The 12,375-nt window shown below is 36.7% G+C and overlaps 1 protein-coding gene across 1 annotated transcript in view; it reads left to right on the top strand.

Moving 5' to 3' along the window:
* Positions 1–12,375, top strand: part of LOC132112954 (cysteine-rich motor neuron 1 protein) — a 153,436-nt gene that overhangs the window by 86,512 nt on the left and 54,549 nt on the right. The gene's annotated exons all lie outside the window — the stretch shown is intronic.

Here is a 12,375-nt window from a genome sequence, read left to right as displayed (position 1 = left end):
AATCTAGGTATATTCTGAAAATGTAAACTGAAGAAATTATTGACGTGCTACCGCACCCAAGGGACCGTCTGACAATTCCACTGACTGGGTTAAAAGGTCCAATGTGTTTTAATTAAAATTCTAAATAACACAGTCAAATTCTTAATCTTGTATTTCTCATAGTGATTTTCTACAGGTGAGATTTTGCCAATACCTCCCTTCATATATTTACAGTATACAATCATTTACATATTTAAGATCCCTGGAAAGGGTTTTCATGTTCCAACAGTTGTAGTACATTGCTAGATACAAGACTGACTTACTAGGGATGGGTGTTTTCCACAAATATCACATTCGACTATTTGAGCTCACAAAAAAAGAATACTCAAATATTTGTTTATTTAAATTAATTTTAATGAGTCAGACATTTTTCAGCAACATTTGTTTTCGTCATTTTGAACAAGCTTACACACAATAAGCTTGAACATTACACATCGTGTTTTGTAGCTGAAAACCTTTAACAATGCGTGCAAACAAATAAAAGTACAGATTAAAAGCAAAAAAATAATAATAAGTGAACAAAGAAAAAACGTAAAGCAGCCTGCAGCAATTAGGCTATTGTACACTTAACTTTTAAACTGTCAGCAAATCTTTTTTTCTATTCTTTCAAATGTTCTTGTTAAGAAATACGGGCATGTAAACATGATTGGGGGAAAGTCGGCTCCTTAGTCTGTTAACAATAAGGCCAGCCGCGGAGAAAACGCGCTCTGACGGCACAGACGTTGTCGGGACTCACAAATAACGGTGTGCTAAGCGAATACGTTTTGTGAAGCGCTTCGTGTTTTCGTTTCACCACTGAATGGGATCCTCATCTGGTGGAATACATGGAATACATGGCTCCAGCAAGAACTGTTCCCACTCGTCTCGGCTGGACTCTCTGTAATCATCGCTGAAGTACTGGCTCAGCCTTTTCCAGCCTTTTCCTACGAGTTGTTATTGCATCCTCTTCATCGTTGGTGATGGCGGCTGCATCCGCACCACTTGCATCAAGGAAAATGTTCTGATAATGTTCAAATAAAGTTTTTTTTCTTAATTCTCTCATGTTTTCATCGAGAAACCTGAGATGTTTGTGCCGAGGGTCTAGGGCAGACGCGAGAAGAGGAGTTTTCACTGTATTCTCCAAGTTAGCGGTGTTTATTCGTTGCATGAGAGATGCTGCAACAATGTTCTTGAATTCGGTCACTTTCTGTGATTCTCCACGGCATATTTGAAGTACTGTAGAAGACCGCAGTTCTTAGGGGGCGTTCACTTATCGCGTCTTTTGCATGCTCAAGTTCGTTATTTCCAATGTAGGCGCGCGGTATGCGCGCTCATAATGGAAGCGACGCGGTCGTGATGCGCACGCGGTGCGACGCGCCCGTTTTTTCCAGGCGCGTCCGAACAGCATCGAGTTAAATACATCTCAACTTTCAGAATGCCGCAAGCGCACCGCAGGTCATGTGACAAGAACTAAACATTCAGCTTCATCCTTTCCCGTAACAACGTTGAAAGCTCAGCCAAGATGAAGGAACTGCTGAACATAGCTGCTTACTTGGTAACAGCAAAGAGGTTGAAATAAACATACGCACAATCAGCTTTTCCACATGCCCCGATAATCAAAACTTCTACTTAGCACTTGCTTAATTTCTGCAGATCAGTTTTTGTAACTGTATTACTTAATCCACCTGTTGCTTTGGCCTTATTTAACAGCCGCTTGCACCACCTGTTGGTGAGCAACTGACAGCAGTTGGAGATTATGCCTCTGTGCTCTACTGCTATTCCTGCAGCTCCCGGATGTGAAAGGGCGAATTATCTGCCGAATTTTAACCACTGAATTTGTGGAAGCGAATTTGGAAAGTGAAATAAAACGGACCGAAATTTGCCTGTTGAATATTATACATCGTATTTTTAACCGATTTAATATTTTGGAAGTGAATTCTGGAACGTGAATATGAATTATTGATTTTTTAATTATGAAAAGGTGTGTGAAATATTTTTAATTGAAATATTCACAGCTTAAATGAACAACTATATAAAATTTCAGGACTTAACAATGCAAGCCCTGGAAATTCAAGGCATTAAAATGCAAGAACTGTTAATTCAATGCATTTTTTTTTCAGTTAGTGCTATTCAGCATGCTTTTTTGTTTTAAAGACATAAGTCATTATTTTGCTTCCATAAGTGAACTTCATTCTTCATTCAATGTAGTACTGTACCTGCTCAGACAGATTGCAATTTCTGACACAACTTAGATATTTGTTTCGCAGCAGAATATGGATTTTGAAATTGAAGTTCACTAAGCTGCAAGCTACTTTAACTAGTTCTATCATGACAACTCTCAGAAGATTTTAGCATGGTAATGGATAAGACAATTTTCATGTATTTGGTCTTGGTGGAACAGATCTTCTATGCTGCTGAATTGCTGCTGCTGTTAGTTATTGCTGTTGTTGTAGATTATTGCTGCCAGCGCGGGTTGATCCGAAATGAGCGGTTGCCCGCGGTTACGAGTCATCCAAAAATATTTTTAATGATATTCGGGTCGCGGTTGGTCGGGTCGTTTGAAATACCCTTGTAATTTATATAGTACTAGACACAATTAAGAAAAACATAGGCCTACACTTTATTGGCTGAATACCTGGCGCGAATAGAGTGACCACCTCTCCCGCTTTGTTGTACTGTACAGCAATTTTACCTTTTGTCCCGCCTCATTCAAATTGAGCATCTGTCCCGCTTTTTCATTCGACCCTGTAAATACACGGATACGTCCATAGGCGTACTGTTTACTAGGTCCAATAGTTCAGAGGAGAGCAATAAAAGCGTTAGTCGATAGGCTGAGTCATACGTCAAACTGTTGACTGGTGCACAAGGGCGTAGATTCCACGGGGGACGCAGGGGAGCTGTCCCCCCCCACTTTTAATATCAAGGAAATTCGTCCCCCGCACTTTTTCAGTCAAATGTGTTCACATAGAGGCTTTCAAGAGCCGGTGTGAATAAATAAAGATTTAAACTCAAAGAGACAGGATAGTCTGCGCATGACCTGATATTTTATTCGGACCCAGAAGGCGAGATGAACTTCACGTAGCGCTAAACACTTGTTCAGTGTTTGTTTCATTCATCCTCGAAGACGGAGCGCACTCTCGAGCAGAAAGTCATAACCGGAAACTCTTAATATGGACAAAAGCGTCCAGCTATCGCTGAATGAAAGCAGTTGTTTTGACAGAAGAACTGAAACTTATGGAAAAACAAAGACATTAATATACGATTGCTACAATATATGGTTTTTCAAGTCATCTCCAGCAGATGATAAATACTGTATATGAACAAAACAGTGCTAATTGACAGATTTATTACAGTATAGAAACTATTCTGCCTTTTTATATAAGAGTTTGTAGTATATATAAAAAAAATCATTATTATTTGTTATTGTCCTGCAGTTATAGATTTTTAAGCCAATTAAAAGCTAGAAATTAGAGTATAATTAAAGTTGCCTATAATATCCACTACCAGTCAAGTCTCTTCTGTTTACCAAGCCTGCATTAATTTGATCCAAAGTACAGCAAAACAGTAAACTGAAACATTTTTACTAGACTATTTAAAATAACTGTTTTCTATTTGAATATATTTCAAAATGTAATTTATTGAGATTTTAAAGCTTGCTAAATAAAAATATTAATTTCTATAATAATACTATTATACTTTTTGAATGATATACTGTATAATGTTGCAACGGCTTTTTATTTCACATAAATACTGATCTTTGGATCCTTCTATTCATCAAAGAATGCTGAAAAAAAATGTACTCATGTTTTTAATATTCATAATCAGCAAATCAGCATATTAGAATGATTTGATTTCTGAAGGATGTGACACTAAAGACTAGAGTAATGATGCTGAAAATTCACCTTTGATCACAGGAATAAATAACATTTTAAAATATATTAAAATAGAAAATAGTTATTTTAAATAGTAAAAATATTTCACAATATTACTGATTTTGCTGTACTTTGGATCAAATAAATGCAGGCTTGGTGAGAAGAAGAGGCTTCTTTAAAAACAATAAAAATCTTCAAAAACTGTTGACTGGTAGGCTATAAGAAACAGAAATGTTCTATTGTAATATTTTATATTATATTGTACTGTTTAATATATATATATATATATATATATATATATATATATATAAAACTTCTGTCCCCCTCACTTCTGAAAAAGATGGCTACGCCCCTGCTGGTGCACGAACGCCTCATCAAGAATCTCAAATTGGAGAGCGCGCGCGTTGTCTGGTCAGGTTAAGCAGCCATGGCCAGTGTGGCCACGAAAAAGAGAAGATGCACTTTTAATAGCGAATGGACCGCTACATAGCCTACTCTTGGTTAAGACCTGTAGATGGCAAAGCAGAGAGAGCTTTTTGCATTTTATGTGGAGAATACGATGTGAGCGACATGGTGCATGTGAGTACCACAGAAAAAAAGCACATCATCAAGAAACATGAAAATCAGTGCAATCGTTTTTCAATAAACCAAATGACCCACAGGCTGACAAAGTTTCGGCAGCAGAAGTGACGAGCATTTATCATGCCGTACATCACACACATTCATATCACTCCACTGCAGTAACAAGTTTGCCCCAGTCATTGTTCCTGATTCTGAAATGGCTAAGAAAAAAGCTGTAGAAACTTTGGGTGATATTTTGGGACAGGTAGTGTCTTAATCTTTTAGTCGGTGGGTTTAAAAAGAAATATAGGCAATATATTACAGAAAGCTTGAAATGTCTACTTTTAAATGAACATATTCAAACCAAAATAAATAGGCTACTCTCTGATTATGTAATCCATATGAAATGTGCTTTTCTCTCTGGCGTTCACGGCGAGTCCGCTTTGACAACTCCATCTTAGCAGCGACACAGAAAACACCAGTTTATTACTAAACAATTAAATGTCTCCTTGCTAATTTAAACACATTCACAATCATTACTTTAACCGGTTCTTCGTGGCAAGCTTTATGTGTGCTGTCATAACGCCTATTATGCTGTAGGCTATAGTCTATTTAAGTAATTAAATTAATATAAAGGGGCGACGCATTTACTACTTTTAAAAAATGCGGGTCAGGAAGCCGGTCGGGTACAATATTTTCTTTTTCTTTTTTTGCGGTCCGAGTTGCGGGCGAGTTAGTTGAAAACATCGGTCGGGGTGTGGGTTGTTTATACATTGACCCGCGCATCACTGATTGCTGCTGCTACTGGAAATCAAGTTCAATCAAGTGAATATCATCAGTTTGCATTAACAACCCATCAGCCTGTGCCATCTGGAGTTTTATGACAGAACTTGGCATTTCAACTACAGTTAAGCTATACTTTGAAAAAAGTATCTGTTACAAATTACTACAAGTACACACAAAAAATCTGATTGTTCAAATAAATAAATGAATTTACTTTTAAATTAGTGTATTATTGATACACTGATGGAAAAACGACATAAACTATCACAGAAATTCTAATGGTTTTTGCTATAAAAAATGCCATTAAAAACTTTACAAACCATCAACTATTAACCATTAAAACCATTTAAAAAATGTTCCTGTAGTATTTTTGGGGACATACAGTGTTTTCTATTAGGATTTAGTCAGGGATGTCATGCACTCATGTTTTTTGAGGGGGCACATGGCTGGAGGGATTGGGCTGGGTCGGGGGGGGGGGGGGGGGGGGGGCTATATCAGTTATATGATAGCATTATAACTGATTTAGGCTTATGTTTTATTTAATTATTTATTTTTCCTTTCCAAACGTGTAAACTATATCAGGAAATATCTTGATTCTCAAATATGTGAAAGTAAATGCGCTTTGCACCTTTATAAATGTTATCTGATCGTTTTGCACCTTTATAAATGTTATCTGATCAATAAATGGTAATGGGCAAAACAAACTAATAGTGTAATCTATTAACTACACAAAAAACCCCGACTTTTTACTCATGAACCAGATATGGGAGTCTTTAGTGGTTTTAAAAAATCACAGAAAGAAGGCAGCAAATTACAAGTAGGGACCCACAGGGACTGTTACAGTTTCCATTACAACCAATATCATTCCTACCACAACTATAAGCATATTAGCATGCTAATGCTTATTCAGCATTTGACAGTTTGGCCCACCCTGATGAGTGGCACTGTGGACAAGGCCTCATTTTACATGCAAACAGCAGGTTAGCCAATTATAACAGAGGTCATTTGCATATAGAAATCTTAAATATACACAATAGCAAAAAATTACTTGTTTAAAAGTGCTGCTATTTTGCTAGCTTCCACCATTTTGCTGCTATCAACCACACACCCTTTACAAAAAAAAACCCTCACAAAGGTATACTATTAAAAGATGTCAGCATCAGAAGATGTCAATAACCCGAACCCACAAAATATATCACAGGCAGATTAGGCAGATAATTTTCTGACCAAAAATTACAGGCCGCCCACTTGACTTTTGTTTTGCTGTTTGCAGAGCCACTGGCAGTCACAGAGACACAGGCATGATTTCTCAAGATGACTATTTCATTGATATCAATCAGGTAGTAGCGCAGTATAGAATTCCAAAATACAGCACTTTTTTATTCTAAAGGACAGAAGGGAGGAGGAAAATGGTCATATAAAACAGTTTTGGTGCATGAAACCTGAACTAACAATAAAAGTGGACTTCAGTGGGAAATATAAAACGCTACTAAAGTATACAATATGACTCCTTTAAAAACCCGGCGAGTATTGGTCTGTGGTGCCTGGGTCGAAATTGAAAGACTGCGTGTGATTCTTCTGCTACGTTACATTTGGTGCACACTGGTCCATGTTTAATCATGACCTCAAGCGGAAGGAATCTGCACAAGTACAAGTTTGCGACTGGAGGTGGGAGATTATGTAAATCCTCCATGTTAAGGTTAGCCACTTTTGAACGGTAATAGATGTTATTTTAGGTTGCACTTCAGTGCTCTGTTCAGGAACTGTGAGACTGGGATGTGGAGGTGTTTTAATCTCCAGATGGAGAATTTCATTACTGCCTCTTCACAATCCTGTCAAACTCTTAGAGTTAAATATAAGTGGGCTCTTTTTCCTCCTGCTTCGGATGGCCTTTGTGTAATAAGAAAGACTCTGTGTGTATGTGTGTGCGATTTTATATCTCTGCTGTCAGAGAGACGTATGAGAACACAGGTAGTAGCTTTACTCATACAGATGTGTGGAGGGTTAGGCAGTCATATAGATTACATAGTTGACTTCTGTCACTTACCTCATCTCGTACAGCCCCTGCTAGTGCCGCCATACACTCTAACAATTCAGGTGGGGCCAGTTAACAGCTGTTGGCCTCAAGGCCTCGGAGGGGACCTGTTGGATCAGTCTTGAGGCAGAGAAAACCAGGCTTTGGCGTCTCAGGGTAGTGTTTCCATGGTTACCATTCTCTTCCACTAATTTACACTGAGGTGTGGTGTGTCGAGATGAGAGAAATAATCTCCTCCACTCCGAATTTTGTATTAGATGATGCTTGTACAATATCCTGTAAATAATCAAAATATCAGCAAGATGGAATCTTCAGACTTTTAGATGTTCTGCACTGATTTTTGGAGGAAAATCTAAGGAATTCTATCAAATAAATTTTAAAATGGAAAAATTAATGGTACATGCTGAAAAAGAGTGCCCACAATAAAGAAAAAAAATATGTCAGGTGTATGTCGGTATACATGTTGTTATATGTCGTGTGGTGTAACCCTCAAGCAAAAATGAATAACAATTTTTTCTAGCACGTCATTATTATTAGTAATGAAAAAATATCAGTACGTTTTCTAGGTGGTAAAACTACACATTTTACAACTGGAACTAACCTTGCCATGTCATAAAAAGCTCAAACTATTATATTTTAAAAATGCTGTGGCTCAGTGGTAGAGTATTGTGTTAGCAGCGCAAAAGGTTGTGGGTTCAATTCCCAGGGAACACACATGCTGACAAAAAATAAATAAAAAAATGTATAGCCTGAATGCATTGTAAGTAACTTTGGATAAAAGCGTCTGCTAAATGTAAATGTATTTGTGCAGATTGGTTGTACCACTTGACACTACAGACGCAAATTTAAATATTTGTAGTATATACATTTTTAATATTTGTGTATTTGTGTACCACCTCACTGCTTGTAATTGAAGAAAACTATGTTAATATTTTGATTTTAACAATTGACAACATATTCATTAAGGATTTTGAATTTAGCCATTTATAATATATTTATCAAAAACAGTATTCCGTAGATTTTTTGTATACATTTCCTATTTATTATTTTATTTAAACAAATAGAAATTAAAATAAACAGAACTTTGTATAATTTTCTTGACACACCATGTGCAGATGCCTTCAAGGCCATAGCAGGGGTTTGCAGGGCCCCAGTGCAGGTTGTACCCATGGGCCATGTTTTACATTTTGTAAATAGCACAAATAAACAAGAACAAAGATAAAAAAAAAATGTAAATGTTTTATTTTTTTCAAGTTTGTAGGTATTAAGGTACAGAAACCGAATAATCAAATGTATAGCATTGCATAGTCTTCACTGTATAAATTACGAGTGTACTCCGTTGAATGCCTTTAACTCTTTTGAATGTTTAAATTGGCAAGGCTTAGAAACACATGCAGTTGATAAGCTTTCATGACGATGTGCAGCAGGGACCCGTCAACCTTCCTGAGTGTCTTTTAAGGCTGGCATTGGCCAGTTGGTTGAATCACCGGTGGCCCCACACAGCCCTGGTCCTCTATAATCATCCCAATCTTTCACCCCACTAGTGACAGGCCTGAGGCTGGAAGTGTAACACACTAGTGTGAAATGTGCTAAGACTCAAATCTTCAGACATGACCAGAATAAAAGAAACTTCCAAATCAGATGTTTTGTACCTTTTCGTGTTTCCATTCATTTAAAGGTGTTGCAGAGAGAAAGGGAAAACTTTCAAGAGACTTTCACAAGAGATGACAGTGGTGTGAAGTAGATATTAAAGGTGTGTTTTATGTCATTTTAATTTATGGGTCCAAGAACCTTGGTGAATTTTTTCTCGGTATCATTCATCATTGTGTTTCTTAAGGTGGCAATAAAGACTTGAGAGGAACTGGTGCAGAATTGCAGATACTAGAGTCTCCAACTGGTATTGAACTCACTGATATATTTGTTATTTATAATTTTTACTTGGGCTAATACATCTCCGTCACCCTTCAACTCAGTCAGAACACAACAGTTTAGCTTTATGGAGGTGAAGAACATGTGGAAATGAGCCACACTCCATTCTAGAACAATCCTTGCCATCTCCAAGAAGTTCTTTCAAAAAGTTTAGACTTTGAATCAGCATTTTCTTTCCTGACAGAGTCGTTACAGGATTACAACTCTGGGAGGAAATTCTGAATATTAAACAGAATTCATTCAAGCTGGTTCTCCCTACACGACGCCCAATCCCTAATGCCAGAGGATTCCGGAATAAGTCCAAGTCAAAGACTTTTCCATAAAACTATGATGGAATTTGCTGCAGTTGTATAATCCTTTGTGATGGTTTAAGTCCCAAATCAAGGGAGCCAGTGGGTTGAGAAATGGAGCCACCAGCTCAAGCCTGACAAACTTTGCATATTTGTTCAACAACCAGCTTGTCCTACTGTGGTGAGAGAGGGATAAGCCCTAGAGCAGACACCAGCTCTCCGTGAGCCTCGGCCAGCTGTTTACACACCAACCAGCACTTATGGCTTGCCCTTCAAAAACGGAAATGCAGCAGGAAAGCCATATTCTCTCTTTTACCATTTCTCTGCATGGTTTCGTCTTCTTCTGTGAGGTCATAACAGCCAGCAAAACAAGTGGGGACAAGCTCGCTATCTGCTCTCCTGCAAATCTTTCACAACATCCAGACGGCTTGGGTCAGGCTTTATCTTAAAAACTCATGAGATGCAGCAGGGGTTTAAACATAAACCGTTTTACATAAACACTGACATTCAATGAGAAAAAACAAAGAGACATTCCGTACTTTCTCTTACCATGTCAGAGTCACCTCTAAAAGACCCAACACTGACAACTGTGATGTGGCCAGTTGTGTCACTTTTAAAGAATGAGATCCAATTGGGTGAGGCCACTGCACAGAACATCTGGGAAGTTCAAGATGCTGATGTATCTTTCGTTCACGCCTCCATTTATTATTCGCCTTTGCCACAACATGTCACCTGGCTGTGGCTGCACCTTTTCCCCAGTGGGATAAAGCTCATTAGTCATTAAGATAAATACAAAAAGGTTTGTTGCACTTAAAACGAAAAGCATGATATTGTATTCAAGATTGTAGTTACAAATGAAACTTCTTCCCACAAAACAGAGTTCCAAGTAAACGTATGAGGGAAGTGTGTTCATATGCCCTTGCAATCCCAATGCAAAGTGTATATAAACAGCTTTCACTCTTTCCACCACCCCAGCACTATTTATTTAGATAATTAGGTCCAGAGGGTTGTTTTAGAGCTTGAGTCAAGTCTCAAGCGTGAGCCCCTTCGTTGCAGAGATCAAGCCAATCATGTTTACCCTTATTGCTTGCATAGAATGTATGAATGTGAACTTAAGCATTCCGATTTTTTTTTATGATAATGTTTGTAAGCCTTAGTTGATTGGGTAGGGAATATGTAGAATATGGGAAATTGGGTAGGGAATAGACAGGATAGGATGGTTAATTGAGTTGGGAACGGGAAAAATAATATTGGTATGATATAGGTTGAGGGAAAGGGAGTTTGGTTAGTATAGAGGTTAGTATAGAGAATCGGTTTGGGAATTGATAGTATAGGGTAGTGAGCAGCTTTGTGGAAACTACTTAACTGTTGCCAGATTCACAAGCTACTTATAATTATGGATGTAACGATTTGGTCAACTCACGATTCAGTTCCCAATTTTATTTTATTTTATTTTTTTACAAAATGATCATTAAGACAAATTATGAATTAAATGTGTCCTTTTATTATTGCTTGTGCAAAATGCTGTACATTTCTGTGTGAAATTATAATATAACTATAATAATATACTAATATAGCACTTGCATAATATTGCTTTTTGTTGGTTTAATCGCTCATTTGTAAGTCGCTTTGGATAAAAGCGTCTGCTAAATGACAAAATGTAAATATAATTTAAATGTAAATAACAAAACTAAATTTAAATTTTAAATTTTAAAATAAGCCCCAAATCAAAAAGTAACAGTAAGTAACACAAATAAAATAAATTGTTTCATATAAACAAAATAAGGCTTTGTCTGTGCTTTTTCCATTTAAAGTAAGAGGCAACCACTGCATTTTAATAAGGATCCAAACAAAGATACTGCATACATGCAACATGAGCAGTTTTTTAATCTAAATTAGATTTGTATAATTTAGAAATTTTGAAGCTAAAACAGAATGGTTTGACTTCAGTTTTGTGAAACTATGCATAAAAATATATGCATGAAACAGCAGACGAGCTGAATTAGACTCAAAACCACTCTGCCAGCAGGTGGCAGTTTCCTTGGTTTCTGCTGTAAACGAAGCAGCGCTGCACTCGTGAATTTTAATATGCATTATACAAGAGGTGAGATGAAAAGAAAAAATACCATCTAAACTTTTCTGAAGACCGTAAGTTCCCTCAGACATGCATTCATATAAACTCCTACCCCTAAATGAATTGCGATTTGTTTAGCATTTCAACCGATTTGAATCGTCACATATTTGAATCGATTTTCAACCAGCTCGTGGTTAATCGTTACGTCCTTACTTATAATGTGAAGTAGTTATAGGGATAGTTAGAGATAGTCATCTTCATGTTGTTCCAGACATTCTTTACTTTTATTTCTTGACGCAAAATAATATGATCTTTAATTAGGATTAAACTTCAACTGATAAATATCTAAATGTGCAAGAATTCAAAAGAATTTCCCAGTTCATTTTTTATTTATTAAATGATTCACGGTTTACAAGGATTTGAAAAACAAAAATGAACGAATAATTTTTAACCAGTTTAATGTTTGCAAGGACTCAAAAGAATTGAGTCTTTCTTCCCCAATGAACAGTTCACAAGGGTTTCAAAGAATCAGTAAATCATTTTTGTAGTGATTTAAGATGCACATGTATTAGTACATCATTTTTACTTATTAACTGTTTGCCGAGAATTAATGAACAGTTTTAGCAACTGGTTAATTTACATTAGCATTTACATGAACTGTCAATGTACTGTGGAAAAAAAATATATAAATATATATATTTGCCAATTAATAAAAAATCTGGAACTTCTAAACATGAGCATAAGATATTTTATACAATATTTTAAATAATGTCCAAATAATTATTTGATTAATACTTTTAAGATTGTTTGTCT

Source organism: Carassius carassius, chromosome 32 (assembly GCF_963082965.1).
Source record: "Carassius carassius chromosome 32, fCarCar2.1, whole genome shotgun sequence".
NCBI lineage: Eukaryota > Metazoa > Chordata > Actinopteri > Cypriniformes > Cyprinidae > Carassius > Carassius carassius.
Note: the sequence above shows the minus strand (reverse complement) of the source record. Positions and strands in the feature narration are given on the sequence as shown.